Source organism: Convolutriloba macropyga, chromosome 3 (genome assembly GCF_964194025.1).
Source record: "Convolutriloba macropyga chromosome 3, txConMacr16.3, whole genome shotgun sequence".
In the NCBI taxonomy this organism is placed as follows: Eukaryota; Metazoa; Xenacoelomorpha; order Acoela; family Convolutidae; genus Convolutriloba; species Convolutriloba macropyga.
In genome coordinates this window covers 33,437,162-33,460,282 of record NC_134470.1, presented here as the reverse complement: position 1 = coordinate 33,460,282, position 23,121 = coordinate 33,437,162, and positions in this window count along the sequence as shown.

The following is a 23,121-nucleotide window of genomic DNA, read 5'->3' as shown; positions in this document are numbered from 1 at the left end:
TTCAGATTTCCTTCTGGTAGTATGCGATATTGGAGCCCCCAATCATATTTCGGATGTTCGCTAAATTTGTGTTCTGCGTCTTCTCTTCTGCAAACTTTAATCCTTCTAGCTGTTGGTTCATGACAGCAGTCTTTTTTGTATAGGGCATACTTTTGCGGTGGGCCTTAAAGGGGTTTCCGTTGGGGCCAATTGTCACTTCTGTCAGTTTGCCTCCTTTTTTTTCCTCCTTTTCCCGTTGTATCAATATTTCCTGGCTCTGATGTTGTCGCTTATGGTTGCTGTTGTTGCTGCTCCACCATGAGCTCTTCAAGTATATCTGGCATCATGAAATTTTCGAGATCTGGCATATCGTCATCCGCGTCGTATCTTTTGTTCTAAAAAACTAAAAATTTTGTATAAGATATATATATATATATAAATATAATATATACATATATACATATATATATATATATATATATATAAACCTAAAACAAAACTAACTTTTTGTGTTCTTTATTTTTTACGTGTTACATAATGTTCCACTATGCGGGGAAAATGGGTTATCTCGATACTCCTCTATTGCAGCAATCATTTCATTCCTAATTGCACTATAAAATGGGCGCAGAATATGCGCATAGATTAATGTGTGTTTCTTTAAATTCAGTTACTATGTATTTAGCATCATCTGGTTGTTTTTCATTGGCTGTTCCATTTATAGAGCTAGAAGTCAAAACAGATGTGAATAGAAAATTATAATTGCTAAAAAATGATTTTGCAGAAGCGCCGGCTATTTTATGTAATTTTAGTGCTTCAAAACTTGTTACAACAATTTGAAGAACAAATTTCAAGAAAAGAGAAGCTGCAAAAAAGATTCGGCATTGCTCTAAGGCAACTTTTGGGTAACCAAACAATATAGAGCGGTTATAAAAGAAGATACAAGAAGTGTAAGAGTCTAAATAGACAGTTTTCATTGGTCAAGTAAGGTAACGTTCGTCCCACCTACTTTGGAAATTATCATGTGGAACAACAACCTTTTAGAAAAAAATTGTATAGCAGTTTTCATATCGTTATTAAACCAATTTTGCGACAGATTTTCTTTAATTCTTTGTAGGTAAATAAACATTTTTCAGCATTATTTTCAAATTTGTATTTTGGTATTTTGTGGGGAGCAAAATTATGCTCAACATTATGAGGTCCTTTGACTCTAGTTATACCTGCTGTTAATACAAACAAGTAATTATGATCTTCAATATCCAGTTGAAATAAATTTTCGTGTTTATCTACACACGATTGTTCTTCGGCGCCAGTATACGTTTTTCTGGTGATTGGATCATTGAAGCCTATTTTATTTTGTTGGAATTCCATAATAGCATTTGTCCATTATTTTTGTAACGATGAAAAATATTGTGGCGATGATGTAGCCAAGCCACGTTATTGTTTGTCTCTAAGAACATGAAGCGATTATTTGTTAGTAAGACTCCAGCTCTTGAAAAATCTTTTAATAGCAACTTCTAACCAACAATCAGTTTTTTTCATTTGTAATTCTTTAAACCTGTAATCTCCATATATTAGTATATACGTAGTAGGCGAATTTTGTCCTCATTTGGGCTTCATAATTTGTTCCTGTTTGCGTACCAGCATTTGGCTGTCAATTTAAACGTATTATTAAAATAAGTATTTTTGCATACGTTTGGTATTGTTTTTTTTTATTTTCTTGTATCCATATCAAATCCTCCATCATAATGTTATTGTAGGGAACTACATTGGAGTTGAGTGTACTTTCTCTAATAATTTTTTTTTCGATTTTCCCATGTATATGCATAGAAATCAGTTGATCCATTATCACAGCAATTTTCGTTTAGACTACAAGGTTGAAGAATGTTACTATGATTGTTTACATCTTCTATATTTACAAGCTATTTAAAATCTTATATGTCTCATAACAATCGTGATGAATCCATCCTGTATCAATGCAGTCATTACTATATTTGTCACTGACATCGCACTTATTTTTAACTGTTTGTTTTTTTTATATTTTTATCAAGTGGAACTTTGCGAATATAGTTTCAGAGCCAGTTTTCTTAGCTTCGGGACATTGCTCGGCAGTTAATTCATTATCTGAACTAACAATTGCTTGTGTAGCGGATGAAACGCTACGATTAAAGTTATCATAATATCCCTTTAGTTGTTGATGTGTAGCTTTACACATTGTGGCTTCTAGTTTAGTCTCATAATTACGCTGCATAATAGTAGCAGTTGCTCTACTTAATTCCATTGTTCGAGGATTCTATATCATACGGAGCTACTTTTTTCCGCATACCATTTATTGGAATCCATATGGGAACAATCAAATTGTCATACTTTTACTTGCCTTCGGGTTTTGCTAAATTCCTAGGCTGCGTTTGCTCCAGTTATTGAAAATAACATAGAGATAATTAGGGATACAATTACAGGTACTTTTAGATTAAAAGAAGAAAAAATTGCTGACAGTGAAAAGAGAAGAATTATGAATTCACTTACTTCGACTACAGCTCTCGATCTGGCTCAGGGAACAAAATGCTAGTTAATTTCTCGTTTGTTCTTCTGAATTCATCTTTTAATAATCAAAGATAATGCTGAAAGTGTGGATAATCGGAGGATATTTATGATCTAAAGCAAACTTCAAAACAACGAACTTTTTGTAAGTGTTTTTAACTAATAATTTTTCTGTTGATAGATCTGCAAAAAGAAAAGTAGCGTGAATATTGCACAAGTCCTTTGCGGGTAAAAAAGTTGATTTATTCTTTGATACTTTGCCGTTTATTCTGATAATTATTTTGCCGGTGAAAGAAGGAAAAAATATGTTGCAAATATTCCCATTTCCAGTGACGATTTCTCCCTTTTAGTGGTTGGGAAAATCTTCCCATTTTTAGATCATTTTCCTTGTTTTTTTGGTTGGAACATTTATCCCGTTATTGAAACCGTTTATGCAACTTCCTTGCTTTTTATTATTTGGGATCTTTTCTTCTATTTTTCTATTGAAGTTTTTTTATTTGTTTTAGAAATGGTAGATCTAAATCTCATTCTTTTGTAAATACCAGAACTTGATTGGTTAATAATAAAATTACTTTGTTCTGTCACAAGATAATATGCTGGAATGTTAAAAAGATGAGGCAACAGTAATTATCGGTGGATGAACTGCCAATTTACTTGAGCGCGGATTACATTACAGATAATTTATACTGTACTAAACGTATTCTTGAAGGCATCATAACAGCTCGGGAGCGGTGTAAATCAGAAAAATGTCCCGACATAGTAAATATTCCTTGTCCCAATAAAGAGAAAAAATACTCTAGCAGAGTTGAATGGGGGACAACGTGGGTTTACTCAAGTACATTAGTTTTGCTCTATGTATCTATTTATATCCTTAATTATAGTTGTTTTAGTATGACAAGAGGATTGTAAACAAGCGTATTAGCATATTTTACTTACATAAGTTTCGTCAGCTTATTTGGAGTTGGTAATTTTCAGCAAGGGTACTGCAGCTGATCGTTTCAGCTATGTCTAGTAGCCAGATTGGACTTTGTATTCTAATTCTGTGTTAGGGAAGGAATTCCGTGCATTAGAGAATAATTAAACAGCTTAATATTATCTATATTTTGTTTATTATTTAAAAAAATACTTCTTTTTATCTTCTAAAGTGTCCCATGGAATATGATTCAAAAGACGTCGTGCCCTTTCTTGAAAAAATGCGCAGTAAAATCTGTGCGTGATAACTGATAATATCAAAAATTTATAAACACCTCATTTTGTTGCCATTTTAAGTTTAACCGAAACATTCATTTCTCTTTAGAAGATAAAAGACACAATTCTTTTTGCTGCCATATTCAAAATGCGTATGTTAGTTCATGTCAGCACTCCTGTTAGCTCCCACATCTTTGATAATTTTGCATTGCCTGATCGGTTGAACCTGGAGAAGAAGAGCGATTTCTTAACCTCGCAAAAGTAATTGGCAGCACGAGTGGATAGACCCATTTTGTCGTTTTTGAACCAGGATTTGAGCGAATCAAGACCCATCTGAATTTTTTCACCCGTTTTGTCAAACGTTTAAGTATTCAAATTACGGGCAAAATAAAAACAGCTGCCGGGCGTTAAAACATCAGGTAAGTCATCTGTAAAAAACCGAATAAAAGAGTTCCGAGAAGGGACCCTTGTGGTACACCACTAGCTACCTCCAAAACTGAAAATCTAATCTTGTCGACTAGCACATACTGCTTTTTGGTTCCTGAGGTAATTGAATAGCACCTCCAGTAGGCAAATCCCAACACCAATTCCACCTAATTGATTCAAAAGTTTCGGATGGTGAACACCATCAAAAGCCCTGGAAAAGTCAGTGTAGAAAGCTATTATATGAGTTGTCACGTCTTCGTCAATTTTCCAAGATTCTGGTAACTTTCTCTTTCGTTCGACGCTTCTAAAAATCTTGTTTAAAGGAGCTGTCATTGATTTGTATAGAATACGGTAGAAAACTGATTGAATCCCATCTGACCTTCGGGCTCTCTTGACAACCATTGAAGCAAGTTTCTCTAGGATAATTCGAGTTGAGACACTAAAATTCATTTGGTATATCACCTTATAAAACGTCAAAATTGAAAGATTTCTTTATTAAAATCTCTGCATGAAAGAACTGCTGGAAAACTTCTACTTTCTTAGCGGTTGATGTCCAGCTAACTCCGTCTCTCATTATTAGCTTTTTTATGCTGCACAAATTGTTCAAACTTTTCAAGTGTTAAAAAATCAAATGTGCTTCCCGGTGAACCATCAAATTTTGTTGATACAACAGTAGTTCAGCCTCAGCAGTTTTACTAACGACGGTTTTTAGACACATTATCTTCCTTTTCCTGTTCGTTTGTGATTTTTCTGGTGGGCTTTTATATTGAGTCTTCAGCTCTTTTCATCAGATTTGAGGTTCTTGAAGCTATCCATTGGCAAAACTCTTGCTTTGGCGAGTTTTTTTTTTGGGCTCCAACCTCAAATAGGTCTTCAAAATACTGGTAAGTTTTTTAACTCATCTTGTTAATGTTCGTGGGTCAGGTTGGTGCAAACGGCCTGTGAAACATCCATCAGTTCTTCAAAGATCTAGGAATAGACCCTGCCAAATGTACGGAAGCTTTAAGAAGCCATTTTTGGCACGCTATGTGAATATGCTTTATTGGTCGGAGCAATTGAATAATTTCAGCAACTCGTTGATCGGTTCGACACATTCGGATCGTGCAATTCTGATAGAAGGCCAAATCAAGGAAAATTCTAGGCATGATTTTCAATTCTCCTGCTCGCTTCAAAAGGTGTTCGTCAAATATTTCAGCAGTTACTTTTGGGATTTATCAGTAGTTTTAGTGCAATCTATTTAGTGGTAGGAAAATTGATTTCTCCTAATTTTTTAGGAGGACCATTTGTTTAGAAAAAGCCGTTAAGTTTTGTTAAATTCCTCGTTGGAGTATCTGAACCTGCTTGTCTTTGGTGGAAGACAACAACCAAAAATAATAAACTGTTCCTTGTATAAGGATACCATACAATCAAAGATTCCAGGATATCTAGTTTAAATTTAACCACTTTTACTACTTTTGCTCCCTTTTTAGCTTTAATTTTTCCCTGAACACTCCATCATCAAACACGGAACGCTATTTCCTCAACAATAAGCTTTCCTTGACACCGCCCTCTTTTGACAATGCAATAAGGGTACAAATGCCGTAAGCACAAATTTTCTCTCTAATTTCTTTCGATTCAGCCTAGATCAAACAATCACGAAGAGTTTGCAATTCACAGAAACTGTTTTAGGGAATTATACGTTTGGCGAGAAGGGCGGTTCTTAGCGGTGGACCCCCATACCTCTCCCCGTGCCTCCGAACCCTGGTTCGCTTACCTTACGCCCCTTCAATTAAGGTGAAGTTAGCCTCGCTAAACTATGACTGGCTATTGACAAGGCCAACTGCTCCCCGGTTATGTGAGAACAATTTGCTTGAAGTTAGCCGGTCATGCCTGACGTTTGACGTTAGACTAAATATTGAGATAAAATTATTAATTAGATGTGAAATGGTTTGGTCGTATGGAAAACACTCAATGGAGGGCTTTAAGAAATGATAATTTTGAATGAGTACATCGACAACTATGTGATATTCATTATTGGAGTTAGTTCTCTTCAACACGCCCTGAAATCGAGAAGTGCGAAAAAAAACAGTTCAACTGACAGATTAATTGAAACCTCACATCATCAGCAATTGAGGAGTTAAATTTTACCCTCAGGCCAAAAATCAAAGTAAACAGTTCAACATATCCTGCAAGACAAAAATGGGCCCAAAAGACATGGTAATTATCTAAAAAGTTGTGTTCAACAACATAATCACAAAACATGGGCAAGATGCCCAAACACCCCTGATTCCGGTTAAACTTCTATCCGAATACGCGCTCTACAAAAAAATTAAATAGTCTACTGTAATATACAAGGAATGGCAAACACATTATCGGAGCTCAGGCAGCTAATTATTCCATTCGTTGAAGTTACAAGGGATCTTATCTCTAGAAAAAAACAACAAAACCGTAAACTAGATGAAATTTTCAACCAGATTGATTTGAGCTTTGTTCTTTAAAAATTTTCATTAAAAACAATTGTGATCTGTCCGCGTTTCTGTGGAAGAACAGAAAAAAATTTTGTCACAAAAACAACGTTAAAAACAGAGAGAAACTAAGTAAGGCGCATTGAAAGTAGTAGAGTGCTTGCAGAAATAGCACTAGTAGTAGAAGTCGTTGCAAAAATGACCGTTTTTGGTCCAAGTCTATCTATATGAATTTTTTACCTATTACCTGAATTGACTAAGTTGTGTGTAGGTTGTTCGATGGGAAAAACCGGACAGCGATCTCGTTCGGATAAGAATGACAAACGTGCCAAATGTCTGCAAAACATTGGCTCGAAAAGCACAAACTTTGTTGGATGCGGTGGATGCAGAATCTAGTGGCAGAGCAATTGCGCTAAGATAGAAACTGCAGACAACAATGTCTCAGCAACATAAAGAACAGGCCAGTTGTTCTGCGAGTTATATGATATGAAACAGCAGCAACGCAGTCAAGACAAAGTGCTTCAATATTTTGACTCAATGGTCCACAAAATTTCCAAGCAACTCTATAACGAGATACCGGAAAAGCTACTCAAGATGCAGGAAGACATCATCTAGTTGAATCGGGATGTACCCAAACATCGGAACTCTTCATAGGTAGAGGAATTGGGTTTTGTAACTTCGGGAGCACCAGAAAAGCAGCCGATGACCATTAAAACCACCAAAACTGTTTACCGATGCATCCAGATCCACAGGGAATATGCAAACCATTTTCCACAAAAAAGTTGGTCTGAGCATTTAATAAGGAAGAACGAAACAATCACAAAGAGTTTCTATCATCCGGGGAAGCCGAGAAAGTCTATCTTAAATGGAAACCAAAGAGCTTGGGGCAAGCTAGCCAGGCGCAAAAGGTTAGTCCAATGAAAGCACATAACAATGCCGTGCTGATACACGGGGTACCAACTGATATCGATGACACGGAAATTGAACAAATAATCTCATTAAACTACGCAGTATTAAAGAAAACAATTTCAAAGACTGCCCGAACAATATAAGTCCCCCGAATGCTCAAACTGGCACGAGTAGCATCCTACAAACTTTTAAGACTTCCTAATGTCCTCAAACGGACGTTGGGGTGTATATATCACGAAGTGTAGATCCTCCAAAAAAACTGCAGAAAAAAAATTATAACCCAGAAAATCATCGGTGACTCCTCAGCCATGCATAACAAATCGTTTGGAATTGATATTCGTACTAAAACTGACATTAAAAGTTACTTCCATGAAAACAAACCAAAAACAGTTGCTCTGAAGACACCAACCACTTTGAAAATTACTTCCGGAATCTGCTTGTCAGGACCTTGTGTTTCCGATGCTCATTAAAAATTTAATTTCATTCTCCCGTATACCTTACCTAGTAACCAAACACTTTGAATCTCTGTGGATAAATTTTTTTCATTGACAGCATTATGATATTAGTGTCCACTTACTACATACGACCACAATCCAATGAATACACACAGCAATGAGTTTAACAAAAGAAGAAAGCATTCAACCATGCAAAAAAACCTGAAGGCATCATCTTGCTAGATTTTTTCTACGCCTGACATTGGTCCTGGGAAGACTTCAAGTACACTTTACACGTAAAAATTTAAATGATAACCTCAACCACCTAGTTACAATACTCAACGATAGACAACCCACCTTTATCTTCAAAAACAACAAGAGCGTGTTTAATTTAGGCATTCCTCAATGCAGTATAAAGCATAGGGCAAATCCCATAACATATCCTTGAACAGCGACGATGAAATGGAGTTATTCAGTGGTGTTCCATTGAGGGGACATGTCCCAGCAACCAATAACTACACACAAACGTCAAGCAAACCAAAACAATCACAAAACCATGGTCTGAAAAATCGGATTGGGAGAACGGGTCACCGGCATTCGAGGTATTGAAGGAAACAGTTCAATTCAGACCCAATGTACTTCATACATGGAACAACGTCAAGGAAGCTATCCAGACTACAAGAGAACACATACCGACAAAGAGAATTGGCCCACACAATAACCCTTCTGGAATTAGCTACTCGCAGAAAGCACAAAACATATCAGAAGCTTAGGTAAAGCTCATCTATCATTCAAGTAAGGAGCGGTATCGAGAAAAAAAGCAAAAGAAAGTTTTAAGAACTTGTACGAGACAACGCAGTTGACTGGATAAGCGGGTATCTATAAGATCTAGGTCACCAGGAAGGTAAAAATCTCGGGGGTTCCTTGAAAAATTGTTTGATAGTCATTTAGCGGGGGTTGGACTAGTCAACAACCAGAACGAGGAAATACTCACTGCAAATAGAATTCAGATGGACATTCATTGAGCCGAGGTATCTTCAGAACCAACTGTTTGTTTACAAACACTCCAACGCGGTAAGTAATGACGTGCGAAGTTTTCCAGATTAACCAAACACGACTTACTTGAAGATAATATCACAAAATTAGAAATTGGCGCCGCTAATTGAAATGGCACTAAAATGTCCTCAATGGTCAATGATAAGTTCTTTCCAAGAATATTCAATAATATCCTCCGCAGTTCATGAACTTACTTCTGCAGCTTTACAACGAATGTTGGTTGAAATCAAATTGGCCGTGAATGAAGGCAAAGATATCGTTCATCAGAAAACCGAAAAAAATTACCTAAAAATGCTATAGCTTTAGACTACTGTCTATCAGGTCATACTGATAAATTTTTGTGAGAGAACAATTGAACAAATGCTAACCAAATGGCTCGAAGCAGACAATTGCATAAGCCCTACCATGAAGTTTTCTGACCCAAGAAAAGTACAGTCAATTGACTTTAACGTCTCATTCTTTTGATAGATAAAACAATCCGGAAAATGAAACTTTTAGCCCTGCTAATCATCGACATGGAGAAATTGTTCGATAGCGTTTGACTAATTCGAATGCTCTACAATTTGAAAGGGGATGGAGTGGTTGGAAAATTACTTGCTATCTTGCACATTTTCTGGTAACCGAATTGCTCACATGCGGATCGATAAGCATGACACTTCTGAAATCAAGACCGAAACTGGATTACCACGAAGCAACGTACTCTCGCCTGTGCTATTCATCTTGTACATAGACAACTTCTTGAATGAGTGGGAGTCACATTTCAAATTTGAGAATGACAGTTTGATGCTAATAGAATCAGAGACAGCTTAAAGTCTAAACGCACAACTCGACAATGTCTGAGGTGAGAATGAGAACAAGTGCTTTAAATGAAAGATGGCCGTGAACGGCTCAAAGACTGAGCTTATGCTCATGAACTGCTTACCTAAAGACCTAGATGTACAAAATGTCAGAGCTGACAGCTGGACGATTACAAACAGACCAAATTGCTTGATGTGACTATAGACGACAAACTAGAATACAAAGAGCATGCCTGGTCAGTCATCACTAAAGCAATAGGAATTTGGAACCTTTTCAGAATCCGTAGTCCAGGAGTTGGGTCTACCATTACAAAAACTAGCCTTGTTATGCAAAATATTATTCCAAAGGCAATCATTCTCTGCTTTCCCGATATGGGTGAAAATATCATGAACGATCTCCACACATTTCAAAGCAATTTTAACTGATCCATGCTACAGAACTGCCTCTCACAATCAATTAGAGCAGCCAAATTTCTCATCGGTATAACACCAGAGGACATGTTTGGAAAAAGGTTAAATGTCAAATTCCTAGTGAAAGCAAGGCAAGGGCCCAGACATGATTTCAACTGCCCATGATGAAGCAACTCAATTACAAAGGAGCGCCAGCTATGTTCTTCATAGCAATCAGAAAGATATCAAAAGCAAATTGCCCCGAACGATGACCCGCTGCAAAACTCATCGAAAGCAATAACAGACTCTGTCAATAAAGAGTTGGCCAACAGATGGAAGGTTCCCTGTACATCGCATTTTTTTAAAGAGTTTTCCTAGATATTTATCGGAGATAAGAAGAACCCACCCGCTGCTCCACAGAAATCTATACAAATTACAGATGCTTGCTGGACTTTTTCAGGAAACTCCTTGGCATGCATTGGAGTGAAATGGAAATTAAGCCCAGTAGCTACTGCCAATTGAGAATGTAAGTGATTAGAGAAAAATTCCTACCACTTTTTATTTGCTTGTAAGAACCACAATTATGTGCGGCCTTCACAACCACAGCTACTGGTTTTCCTGCCGTATCTACACTTTCAGTAACTCGTGACCTTTATCACTAAATCCGGTAAAATATTCCTAAAAGACTAACCCTACCATTCAACTGATGTTGCTATCAATACCGAGCAAGAACTTCGCTTTCAATAGACGAGATATTACTCGATTATACCGTTTTTCTTTGACTTCAAACTAGCGTCTTGTAGACAAACCAGGCTTTTGCGGAAATACGAATACAAGTTTTTCCTGTAAATCAATTGCTCGTTTTCTATAAGTTGTTGAACCAGAATCGAAGAAAATTCTATGCGTTGCAAATTTTGCAGTCCAAGGAGATATAATTTGTTGTACCAGGGGGTACCATTTGACAGGTCCTGGATTTCCGGACAATTTCTGCTAAGTAACGTTGTCCTATTACTCCAATTCAGCGTTCTTGTCATCAATTTTCGTGTAGAAAAACTGTATAAAATAATATCGCTGGCATGTGCTCAGACTTTGTGGTAAAACAGGCTGAGCCAGTGCTTCTGAAATTTGCAGAGGGCACAAGATCATCAAGCCTCTCTCCACTTCATTAGGTGCAAAAGAGGCATTCTTCAATTATCTGAAAGGTTAATTAAGAAATTGCACCTCCCCAACACAGGTCGAATATTGGCTGGTCAGGGGCCCTCGCGGGACTACCTCTTCAAAGAGCTTTTCGTATTGTTTAAATCTATGCATAATGATACTCTATACAGCAGAGAAAGTACAACAAAAGACAGACAGCACTAGAAAACAAACAACTATTGATGAAAATTGATGAGTCAAACCATCAGCCTTTCTTCTTCGACCACAGCTCTCATTAAAGCATCAATTTCGCGCCGCCTAAGCGTCCTTGACCAACGAATGCAGAAGATGGAACTCCTTAGGAGAGCAAAACTGACTTTTTTCCTTGGATATGTATGATATGATATCAGCGTAGCTGTCCAATTTTTGCGCAGAGAGCTTTGATGCCAAATGTTTCAGCGGTTTTAAAGCTGATGGGCCAGCTCCACCAGTGCATGCGGAGACAAGCGGACAACAATTTGTTTTCTCAACCTCAGTTATTCTTTGTTCATTTTTGTTGCTTTTATTATAATCATGTTAGTGTAGACATCGTTATTATTTTCAGGGAGACTTTTTGCCAGCGGATTCAAAATTTTCAATTCAAAATATGATTTGTTGAACCTCAATTCCCAAATTTCGTTGGCCTTGATATCTAATCATGCATTATAATCAGTTGTCGGTGATTTAAAAGCAAAGGTTTCCCTTTGCAACGGATGAATATGAGGTTCGATGTCAACATCATGACAGGCATCCCTAACAAGGATAGTTTTTGAAAAATAGGATCCACCGATTTTCTTCTTTACATGTAAAAAATTAAAATTTTGCAGCCCAAATTTTAATATTTCAAAAAAACCTTGAGTCAACACCTCAACACGAGAATTCATCCCGTTTACTTTTTTGTGGTTTTAGCTTGCTGATGAAATTGGCTTCAATAAAAATCAATTTTTCAATTCTGCTTCAAGCCTCCATTGAATCCCAATCAATTAATTATTTTCTGGAACAACATTCAGAGAGATGCTGCTGGGTTACTTAGATCTACCCTATGTCATCTTTTGAAAAAAACTTAAAGTCGAAGGTGGTACACAAGAAACCCTATAATGAATCAGAATACCTTTTTTCGTGTTAAATTTAGTTTCATTTTTCCTTGATGATTGGTTTTTGAAAATTTTGTGATATTTAGTATCATTGTGATGTTTAAAAAAAAGCTTAGGCTTATATTAATTGACGTGTGTATTGCATAAGAGCATTGCATTCATTCCCGAACAAAATATGAGTTTGGTCCAGAAAGTTGCTTGGTAGTTTCTTTCCTATTGTCCAGATATTTGGGTTTTTACTAAGCTAGTTTTTGGCAAATAAAACATACAAATTTTTGTTTTAACATGATCAAAATAAAATACAAAAGTTTCCGACAAATGTTTTTATTCCAGCCAGAACTAAGAACCGACTCCTTCCATTGACCTTTGTTACGTGCTAAATTGTGGCTGTTGCTTGCTGATTTAAATAGCTTTAATATTGATAAGATTTTAATTTCGTTACAATTGTCTAGTTTATCCCAAACAAAACCATAGGTTAAGCCATAACACTTCCATGTGTCCGACCTTTTTACTCTTCTATAATCCTAGTAGCATTTCCGCTTCTCTTGACAAAACTTAATTTCATCGATTATATGTACTCTTGTATACCACCTGCGATTTTAAGTTTCAATCAAAAGATGACATAGGGTAGATCAGATCCGGTTGTAAGAATCCCGGCAGTATCTCTCTGAATGTTGTTCCAGAACATAATTTTTTGATTGGGTTTCAAAAAAGGCTTGTAGGAGAATTTTAAATTTTTTTTGAAGCTAATTACATCAACAAGCAAAAACCACTAATAGTAAACGGGATGAATTCTTGTGTTAGGGTATTGTCTCAAGGTTTTTATGAAATACTAAGATTTGGGCTGTAAAATTATAGTTTTTTACATGTCAAGAAAAAAAGCTGTCAATCTTTTTTTTCAAAACTAGCCTTAGGGCAATCAAAGGAGAAACATAATATTCATATCTTAAAAAATCCGTTAATTTTGGCACCTTCAAATTGGTTGATATGTAAATAACACGCTTTTTCTGGTTTTATAATAACTGCATTCAAGTGATATAAATTATAAAAGACTATCTTAATTTGTATTTATTGAAGTTCCGACTTATGGTGGAAGTCTGATTCAATCACATTTTAAGAAAATGAAAAAAGGATATGAGCCACCCAATGAACGGAACAGCTAGCCCGCACTATAAAAAATCAAAGCAGGGTGTTTAAATTTACTGCAAAAGAGCACTGTATTCTAAAAATACGGCAATATTATAGACCGCAAGAGCCGCTACTAAGCATTGAATTATTACTATACCAATTCGGTGTCTAAATTTCCGTCCCTCAAATAAAAAACGAAAATATCAACCTCAGATACTAAATAAAATTTGGGCTACAAAATAATAAAATTTGGGCTACAAAATTTTAATTTTTTACATCTAGAGAAGAAAAGCTGTCAATCGAATATTTTGAAAAACATATTCATGTTAGGGATGCTTGTCATGATGTCGAGAACAAATCTCATCTTCATCCGTTACAAAGAGAAACCTTTGCTCTTAAATCGACGACAAATGAAGATAGATAATGCACTATTTGATATCAAGGCCAACGGACTTTAAGAACCGAGGTTCAACAATTGCTATTTTGATGTGAAAATTTTCAACCCGCTGGCAAAAATTTGCCCTGAAAGTAGTAACGATGCCTACACGTAAAACGATTCTATGAAAAAGAACAAATATGGACAAAAATTAACAGGCTGAGAAAGCAATTTTTTGTCCGCTTGTCGTCGCATGCACTGGTGGAGCTGGCCCATCAGCTTTTAAAGCGCTGAAACAACTGGCATCAAATCTCTCTGCGCGAAAAGAGAACAGCTACGCTGATATTATATCAAACATTTCTAAGGACAAAAGTCAGTTTTGATTTACTAAGGAATTCCATCATCTGCATTCGTGGGTCAAGGACGCTTAGTTGGCGCGAAATTGTTGATGTTTCAATGAGAGCTGTGGGATAAGAAGGAAGGCTGTTGTTTTGAATCATCAACTTTCGTCATTATTTGTTTGTTTTCTAGTGATGTCTGTCTTTTGTTGTACTTTCTATGCTAATGCTTGTATATATTATCATTTTTGATAAATTAAAACAATACAAAACGCTTTATGAAGACGTAGTGTTGGGAGGGCCCCGGACCAGCCAGCATTCGATCAGTGTTGGGGAAAGGCTTTTCTTAATTTACATTTTCATTTTAAAAAAAATTCGTAAGGTCAAAGTGATATCGTTTCCTTTCCATTAGCTAAGTTGTTGCTTTAGTTCTGCTTCTGATAGAGGCTTCTTTCAATGGTACTTGTTTTGTGAGAGCTTGTTTTAGAAACAAATCTTTTAACGCAATATCTTTCGTTTCTCGGTACTTCTGAAGAGAACAAGTATTGCCTCATGTTCGTTTGTCAACAATACAAGCGTTGTTCGATGTTTCTTCCTAAGCTGAGGGAATTTTTCGCATTTTTTTATCTCTATAATTTGTGGATCCACGCCAATTTCTTTCAATAGCGCTTTGACCTCCTGGTCTCTTCGCTGAATTTTTGTACTCGGCGGATTCTGTATTCTGCAGAGTCGGGGATGCCTTGAGATCTCAAGCTTTATGTGTTGTTACAATCTTCTTTCCCCCTTTTTTAATTTATATTGAGCTCTTATTTCACAAAATTTGAGCAAGCACGCTGTTAGAATTTGTTTTGTTTTTTCAGAGGAAACCTTGATGGCTTCGTATACCGTCTTTAATTCCTGTTAAATTTAGTTTCATTTTTTTATGATCTTTTTTTAATATTATTGTGATATTTGCTATCATTGTTATGTTTGAAAAAACCTGACACTTATCTTAGTTGACGTATGTATTGCATAGGAGCATTGCATTCACTCCCAAACAAATTGTGATTTTGTTGCAGAAAGTTGCTTGGTATTTTCTTTTTAGTGTCCAGAGATTTGCGTTTTTACTAAGCAAATTTTTATCAAACAAAATTATTAAATTTTTGTTTTAACATGATCAGAATAAAATACAAAAGTTGTAGACAATTGTTTATATTCAAGCCAGAACTAAGTACTGACTCCTTCCATCGATCTTCGTTACTTGCTAAACTGTGGCTATTGTTTGCTGATTTAAATAGCTTTAATATTGATAAGATTTTAATTTCGTTACAATTGTCTAGTTTATCCCAATCAAAACCATATAATAAGCCATAACAATCTCATGTGTCCAGCCCTTTTACTCTTCTAAAATCCTAGTAGCATTTCCGCTTCTCTTGAAAAAATGTAGTTTCATCAATTACTTGTATTCTTGTATACCAACTGCGATTTTAAGTTTCAATCCGAAGATGACATAGGGAAGATTAGAGCCGAGTGTAATTAACCCGCCAGCATCTCCCTCAATGTTGTTCCAGAACATAATTATTTGATGGGGTTTCAGGGGAGGCTTGTAGCAGAATTGAAAATTTGATTTTTATTGAAGCTAAATACATCTGCAAGCAAAAACCAATAATAATTAAACGGGATGAATTCTCGTGTTAGGGTAATCACTCAAGGCTTTTTTGATATAATACAATTTGGGCTATAAACTTTTAATTTTTTACATGTAGAGAAGAAAAGCTGTCAGTCTTATATTTCAAAAAATATCCTTGTTAGGGATGCTTTTCATGATAATGAGAACGAACCTCATCTTCATTCGTTGCAAAGAGAAACCTTTGCTCTTAAATCGACGACAAATTAGATATCAAGGCCAACGGAATTTCAAAACCGAGGTTCAACAAAACCTATTTTGATGTGAAAACTTTCAACCAGCTGGCAAAATGTTGCCCTGAAATTAGTAACGATGCCTACACGTAAAATGATTCTTTGAAAAAGAACAAATATGGACAAAGAGTAACGGGTTGAGAAAGCACTTTTTGTCCACTTGTCTTCGCATGCACTGGTGGAGCTGGCCCATCCGCTTTAAAAGCGCTGAAACAACTGGCATCAAAGCTCTCTGCGCGAAAAGTTGACAGCTACGCTGATATTATATCATACGTATCTCAGGACAAAAGTCAGTTTTGCCTTTCCAAGGAGTTCCATCATCTGCATTCGTGGGTCAAGGACGCTTATTTGGCGCGAAATTGTTGATTTTTCAATGAGAGCTGTGGTTGAAGAAGGAAGGCTGTTGGTTTGACTTATCAGCTTTCGTCATTAGTTGTTTGTTTTCTAGTGCTGTCTGTCTTTTGTTGTACTTTCTCTGCTAAAGCTTGTATATATTATCATTTTTGATAAATTAAAACAATACAAAACGCTTTATGAAGACGTAGTGTCTGGAGGGCCCCGGACCAGCCAGCATTCGATCAGTGTTGGGGAAAGGCTTTTCTTAATTTACATTTTCATTTTTTAAAAAAAAATTCGTAAGGTCAAAGTGATATCGTTTCCTTTCCATTAGCTAAGTTGTTGCTTTAGTTCGGCTTCTGGTAGAGGCTTCCTTCAATGATACTTGTTTTATTAGAGCTTGTTCTAGAAACAAATCTTTTAACGCAATATCTTCCGTTTCTCGGTACTTCTGAAGAGAACAGGTATTGCCTCATGTTCGTTTGTCAACAATACAAGCATTGTTCGATGTTTCTTCCTAAGCTGAGGGAATTTTTCGCATTTTTTGATCTCTATAATTTGTGGATCCACGCCAATTTCTTTCAATACCGCTTTGACCTCCTGGTCTCTTCACTGAACTTTTGTACTCGGCGGATTCTGTATTCTGCAGAGTCGAGGATGCCTTGAGATCTCAAGCTTTATGTGTTGTTACAATCTTCTTTTCCCCTTTTTTAATTTATATCGAGCTCTTATTTCACAAAATGTGAGCAAGCACGCTGTTATAATTTGTTTTGCTTTTTCAGAGGAAACCTTGATGGCTTCGTATATCGTCTTTAATTCCTGTTAAATTTAGTTTCATTTTTTTATGGTCATTTTTTAATATTTTTGTGATATTTGCTGTCATTGTTATGTTTGAAAAAACCTGACACTTATCTTAGTTGACGTATGTATTGCATAAGAGCATTGCATTCACTCCCAAACAAATTTTGATTTTGTTGCAGAAAGTTGCTTGGTATTTTCTTTTTAGTGTCCAGAGATTTGCGTTTTTACTAACAAATTTTTATCAAACAAAATTATTAAATTTTTGTTTTAGCATGATGAGAATAAAATATAAAAGTTGTAGACAATTGTTTATATTCAAGCCAGAACTAAGTACTGACTCCTTCCATCGATCTTCGTTACTTGCTAAACTGTGGCTATTGTTTGCTGATTCAAATAGCTTTAATATTGATAAGATTTTAATTTCGTTACAATTGTCTAGTTTATCCCAATCAAAACCATATAATAAGCCATAACAATCTCATGTGTCCAACCCTTTTAATCTTCTAAAATCCTAGTAGCATTTCCGCTTCTCTTGAAAAAATGTAGTTTCATCAATTACTTGTATTCTTGTATACCACCTGCGATTTTAAGTTTCAATCCGAAGATGACATAGGGTAGATCAGAGGCGAGTGTAATTAACCCGCCAGCATCTCCCTCAATGTTGTTCCAGAACATAATTATTTGATGGGGTTTCAAGGGAGGCTTGTAGCAGAATTGAAAATTTGATTTTTATTGAAGCTAATTACATCTGCAAGCAAAAACCAATAATAATTAAACGGGATGAATTCTCGTGTTAGGGTAATCACTCAAGGCTTTTTTGATATAATACAATTTGGGCTATAAATTTTTAATTTTTTACAGGTAGTGAAGAAAAGCTGTCAATCTTATATTTCAAAAAATATCCTTGTTAGGGATGCTTGTCATGATGTTGAGAACGAACCTCATCTTCATTCGTTGCAAAGAGAAACCTTTGCTCTTAAATCGACGACAAATTAGTTATCAAGGCCAACGGAATTTCAAAACCGAGGTTCAGCAAAACCTATTTTGATGTGAAAATTTTCAACCAGCTGGCAAAATGTTGCCCTGAAATTAGTAACGATGCCTACACGTAAAATGATTCTTTGAAAAAGAACAAATATGGACAAAGAGTAACAGGTTGAGAAGGCACTTTTTGTCCGCTTGTCTTCGCATGCACTGGTGGAGCTGGCCCATCCGCTTTAAAAGCGCCGAAACAACTGGCATCAAAGTTCTCTGCGCGAAAAGAGGACAGCTACGCTGATATTACATCATACATATCTCAGGACAAAAGTCAGTTTTGCCTTTCCAAGGAGTTTCATCATCTGCATTCGTGGTTCAAGGCTTAGTTGGCACAAAATTGTTGATATTTCAATGAGAGCTGTGGTTGAAGAAGGAAGGCTGTTGGTTTGACTTATCAACTTTCGTCATTAGTTGTTTGTTTTCTAGTGCTGTCTGTCTTTTGTTGTACTTTCTCTGCTAATGCTTGTATATATTATCATTTTTGATAAATTAAAACAATACAAAACGCTTTATGAAGACGTAGTGTTGGGAGGGCCCCGGACCAGCCAGCATTCGATCAGTGTTGGGGAGGGGCTTTTCTTAATTTACATTTTCATTTTTAAAAAAAAATTCGTAAGGTCAAAGTGATATCGTTTCCTTTCCATTAGCTAAGTTGTTGCTTTAGTTCGGCTTCTGGTAGAGGCTTCCTTCAATGATACTTGTTTTGTTAGAGCTTGTTCTAGAAACAAATCTTTTAACGCAATATCTTCCGTTTCTCGGTACTTCTGAAGAGAACAAGTATTGCCTCATGTTCGTTTGTCAACAATACAAGCATTGTTCGATGTTTCTTCCTAAGTTGAGGGAATTTTTCGCAGTTTTTGATCTCTATAATTTGTGGATCCACGCCAATTGCCTTAAATACCGCGTTGACCTCCTGGTCTCTTCACTAAATTTTTGTACTCGGCGGATTCTGTATTCTGCATATTCGGGAATGCCTTGAGATCTCAAGCGTTTTGTGTTGTTACAATCTTCTTTCCCCCTTTTTTCATTTATATTGAGCTCTTATTTCACAAAATTTGAGCAAGCACGCTGTTATAATTTGTTTTGCTTTTTCAGAGGAAACCTTGATGGCTTCGTATACCGTCTTTAATTCCTGTTAAATTTAGTTTCATTTTTTTTTGATGATCGTTTTTTAATATTTTTGTGATATTTGCTATCATTGTTATGTTTGAAAAAACCTGACGCTTATATTAGTTGTTGTATGTATTGCATAAGAGCATTGCATTCACTCCCAAACAAAGTGTGTTTGTTGCAGAAAGTTGCTGGGTATTTTCCTTCCTACTGTCCAGAGATTTGCGTTTTTACTAAGCTAATTTTTAGCAAACAAAATTCTTAATTTTTTGTTTTAACATGATCAAAATAAAATACAAAAGTTGTAGACAATTCTTTATATTCGAGCCAGAACTCAGTACCGACTCCTTCCATCGACCTTCGTCACATGCTCAACTGTGGCTATTGCTTGCTGATGTAAATAGCCTTAATAATGATAAGATTTTAATTTCGCAACATTTGTCTAGTATATCCCAATCAAAACCATAGTTTAAGCCACAACAATCCCCTGTGCCCGAACCTTTTACTCTTCTAAAATCCTGGTAGCATTTCCACTTCTCTTGACAAAATGCAATTTCATCGATTATATATATTCTTGTATACCACCTGCGATTTTAAGTTTCAATCAAAAGATGACATAGGATAGATCCGGTTGTAAGTAACCCGGCAGCATCTCTCTGAATGTTGTTCCAGAACATAATTATTTGATTGGGATTCAATGAAGGCTTGTAGCAGAATTGGAAAATTGATTTTTATTGAAGCGAATTACATCAGCAAGCTAAAACCATTAATAATTAAACGGGGTGAATTCTCGTGTTAGGGTATTGATTCAAGGCTTTTATGAAATATTAAGATTTGGGCTGTAAAATTATAGTTTTTTAAATGTAAAGAAGAAAAGCTGTCAATTTTTTTTTCAAAACTAGCCTTAGGGCAATCAAAGGAGAAACATAATATTCATATCTTGAAAAAAAATCCGTTAATTTTAGCACCTTCAAATTGGTTGATATGTAAATAACACGTTTTTTCTGGTTTTATAATAACTGCATTCAAGTGATATAAATTATAAAAGACTATCTTAATTTGTATTTTTTGAAGTTCCGACTTATGGTGGAAGTCTGATTCAATCACATTTTAAGAAAATGAAAAAAGGATATGAGCCCAATGAACGGAACAGCTAGCGCGCACTATAAAAAAGCAAAGCAGGGTGTTTAAATTTACTGCAAAAGAGAACTGTATTTTAAAATTACAGCAATATTATAGACCCTTAGAGCCGCTACTAAACATTGAATTATTACTATACCAATTCGGTGTCTAACTTTCCGTCCTTCACATAAAAAATGAAAATATCAACCTCAGATAAGCATTTAATACCACATTTTTATACAACGTCAGCCTCTGCGACAGATAATGAGACTGTATTTTGTGCCATATCTATCTTCGGTCGAATGCTTGTTATTCTCCTGTTTTTGGGATTTTTTTGTTGCTTGCTACTTCATATTGCGTGTTGCAGTCGGCCTTAAATCCCATTCAGAAAACTATGAGACAGAGAAAAGACTTCTTTCAAAATGTATCGTTCACCTTTTTAATTTTAATTGCCTCGAAGTTTTTTGGCTGTTTGGATTCTGTTGAGCGTAACTTGGCCATTGGTTGAAAAATTTTTACGTCGAATAAAGTTCTGCTGACAATAGAGCCTCAAAACCCATTTGCTTTGACGTCGCGTCGAGTGTTATCATCCTTGCCAGTAGATTCCTTGTAAAAGCTTTGGCCTTCTAGCATCTGAATTGCTAGCTGAACTTCGACGCCACAACAATCTTCATGCTTTGTCTCTGCAATCGTTGAGCCTCCGCATTTGGTTATAAACCTATTTTTACAACGGAAAGCATAGGTTACTGTGATTTTTGCCCACAAGAGCAGTCGGTGATTGTTTTTGGCTGCAAGATTGTACTGAATGCACAACGAATCGTCATAGAATTACAATTTTGTTAGCGTAGAACTATAGCGTTTCTGTGGCTTGTCATCGAGCAGCAACGAAATTCAAGATTTTTTCTAATGCCTATCCAACAACGTGACGTGTCTTTAGGTAAAATGCGGAGGATCATTTTTTGTGGGCTTCTATTATTAAAAGTCGGTTGTTGCGTTTTCTTGGCCAATCCTATCCTGTATTAGATGGATATAAGTAGGTATTTTTGCCATTGTTTCTGCTATTTTTACAAGTTTCTAAAATAGACATAGAAATTTTTGGGATGGTGAAGCTAGGAAGGGTTCACGAGACTCATCAATGGCAAAGACCGATTCCAAAAATGCTACCGCTTAGAATATCGACGTGTGTAATTTGCTAGTAATTCCCGAGCTCCCGTATTTCTCGTGGTCTTTTAACAATCAATGTTTTTATGGATTCAGTAAGTATCCAAAATGCTTACTGTGATCGGAAATATCTTTGAACACGTCCAGTAACTTCTTCAACCATCCTAACGCACGGCCGTCATCCGCGTACTATTTTTGTGTTACAATCAGTTTGTTCATCAATTCAATCAATTCAATGAGTATCATATTGCCATTTTTCGCTGGGGCAGTGCTGGCTATTGCCTCCAAGAAAACGCAAATCATTTCCAATGCGCTTTATGATAGTATCCCAATGATATGGCGCAAGAAATTTCCAACGTTAACAGGTCAAACGCCAGGGTTTTTTATAGTGGTATGAAGGCACAAGCATTGTTCTGCCAAATTTTCATCAGGAAAGCTTTCAGTAACTAACATGGCGGCAATCTTGGATAATGTGTTCGCAATGTTATTAAATTATTAAATAGTTTCAGTGTTTGTTTGAATTATTAAAATAATTCAATATTATTGAGAACCCTGTTGGTGAAAACGATTTTGGAGGCCGGCATTTATGGTTTACTTAATTGGTGCAAGCTCGCTGAATGCTACAATCAAAAGGATGCCCTACAAATTCAGAAGTGAATTATTTGGCAGAAAATACAGTCTTGGAGGGCTCAGCTTCAACGAGAATGCTAACAACCCATTGAAAGTGTTAAAAACTCTACTGAGAAGACAGGGTATACTTGCCAGAAAACACAAAGTTATAATATGGCACGACGTAATCAGTATTTCGATAAACAAACATAAAAGCAACAACTACGGGGCCATAAGTGTTGAAAAGTTACTCGAAATACTGCGTGAATTCAGTCATCGAATCGAAGCCGTTGTGTATTGTAGAACTGAAGGATCCCCTGACATTTTTCGAAAATTGTTGGAGAGCAAAATTAACATATTAGACGTTAAATCAAACCTTCTATCCCATCTCAAGGGTAAAGATTTCAAAGTTTTAGACGACTTAAAACAAACCCACCCGTCCACTGAACTTGAAGCCCGATTGCTCTCAACTGTTCGGCGGGACAGAAACAACTTGAAAAGCCTTTACAAGACTGACAAAAAGAAGAGGTCGAAGCGGTGCAAGCCAAAGAAAAACAAGCCATCAAAGAAGGAGAGAGAAAAAGCGAAACGGAGGAAAGAAACAGCTCAATAAGAAAAATGTTGATTGTTTGACTGTGTTGTTTGTTTTTGTTGGAGTGCTTTCGCAACCTTAACTGGTAGGAAGGGGCTCTGACGATTTCTAAGTAGTACAGTTTTTCGATCTGTTTACCTTTCGTTACAAGCACGAGTGTGTTGTTTGATTTTTTCTTTT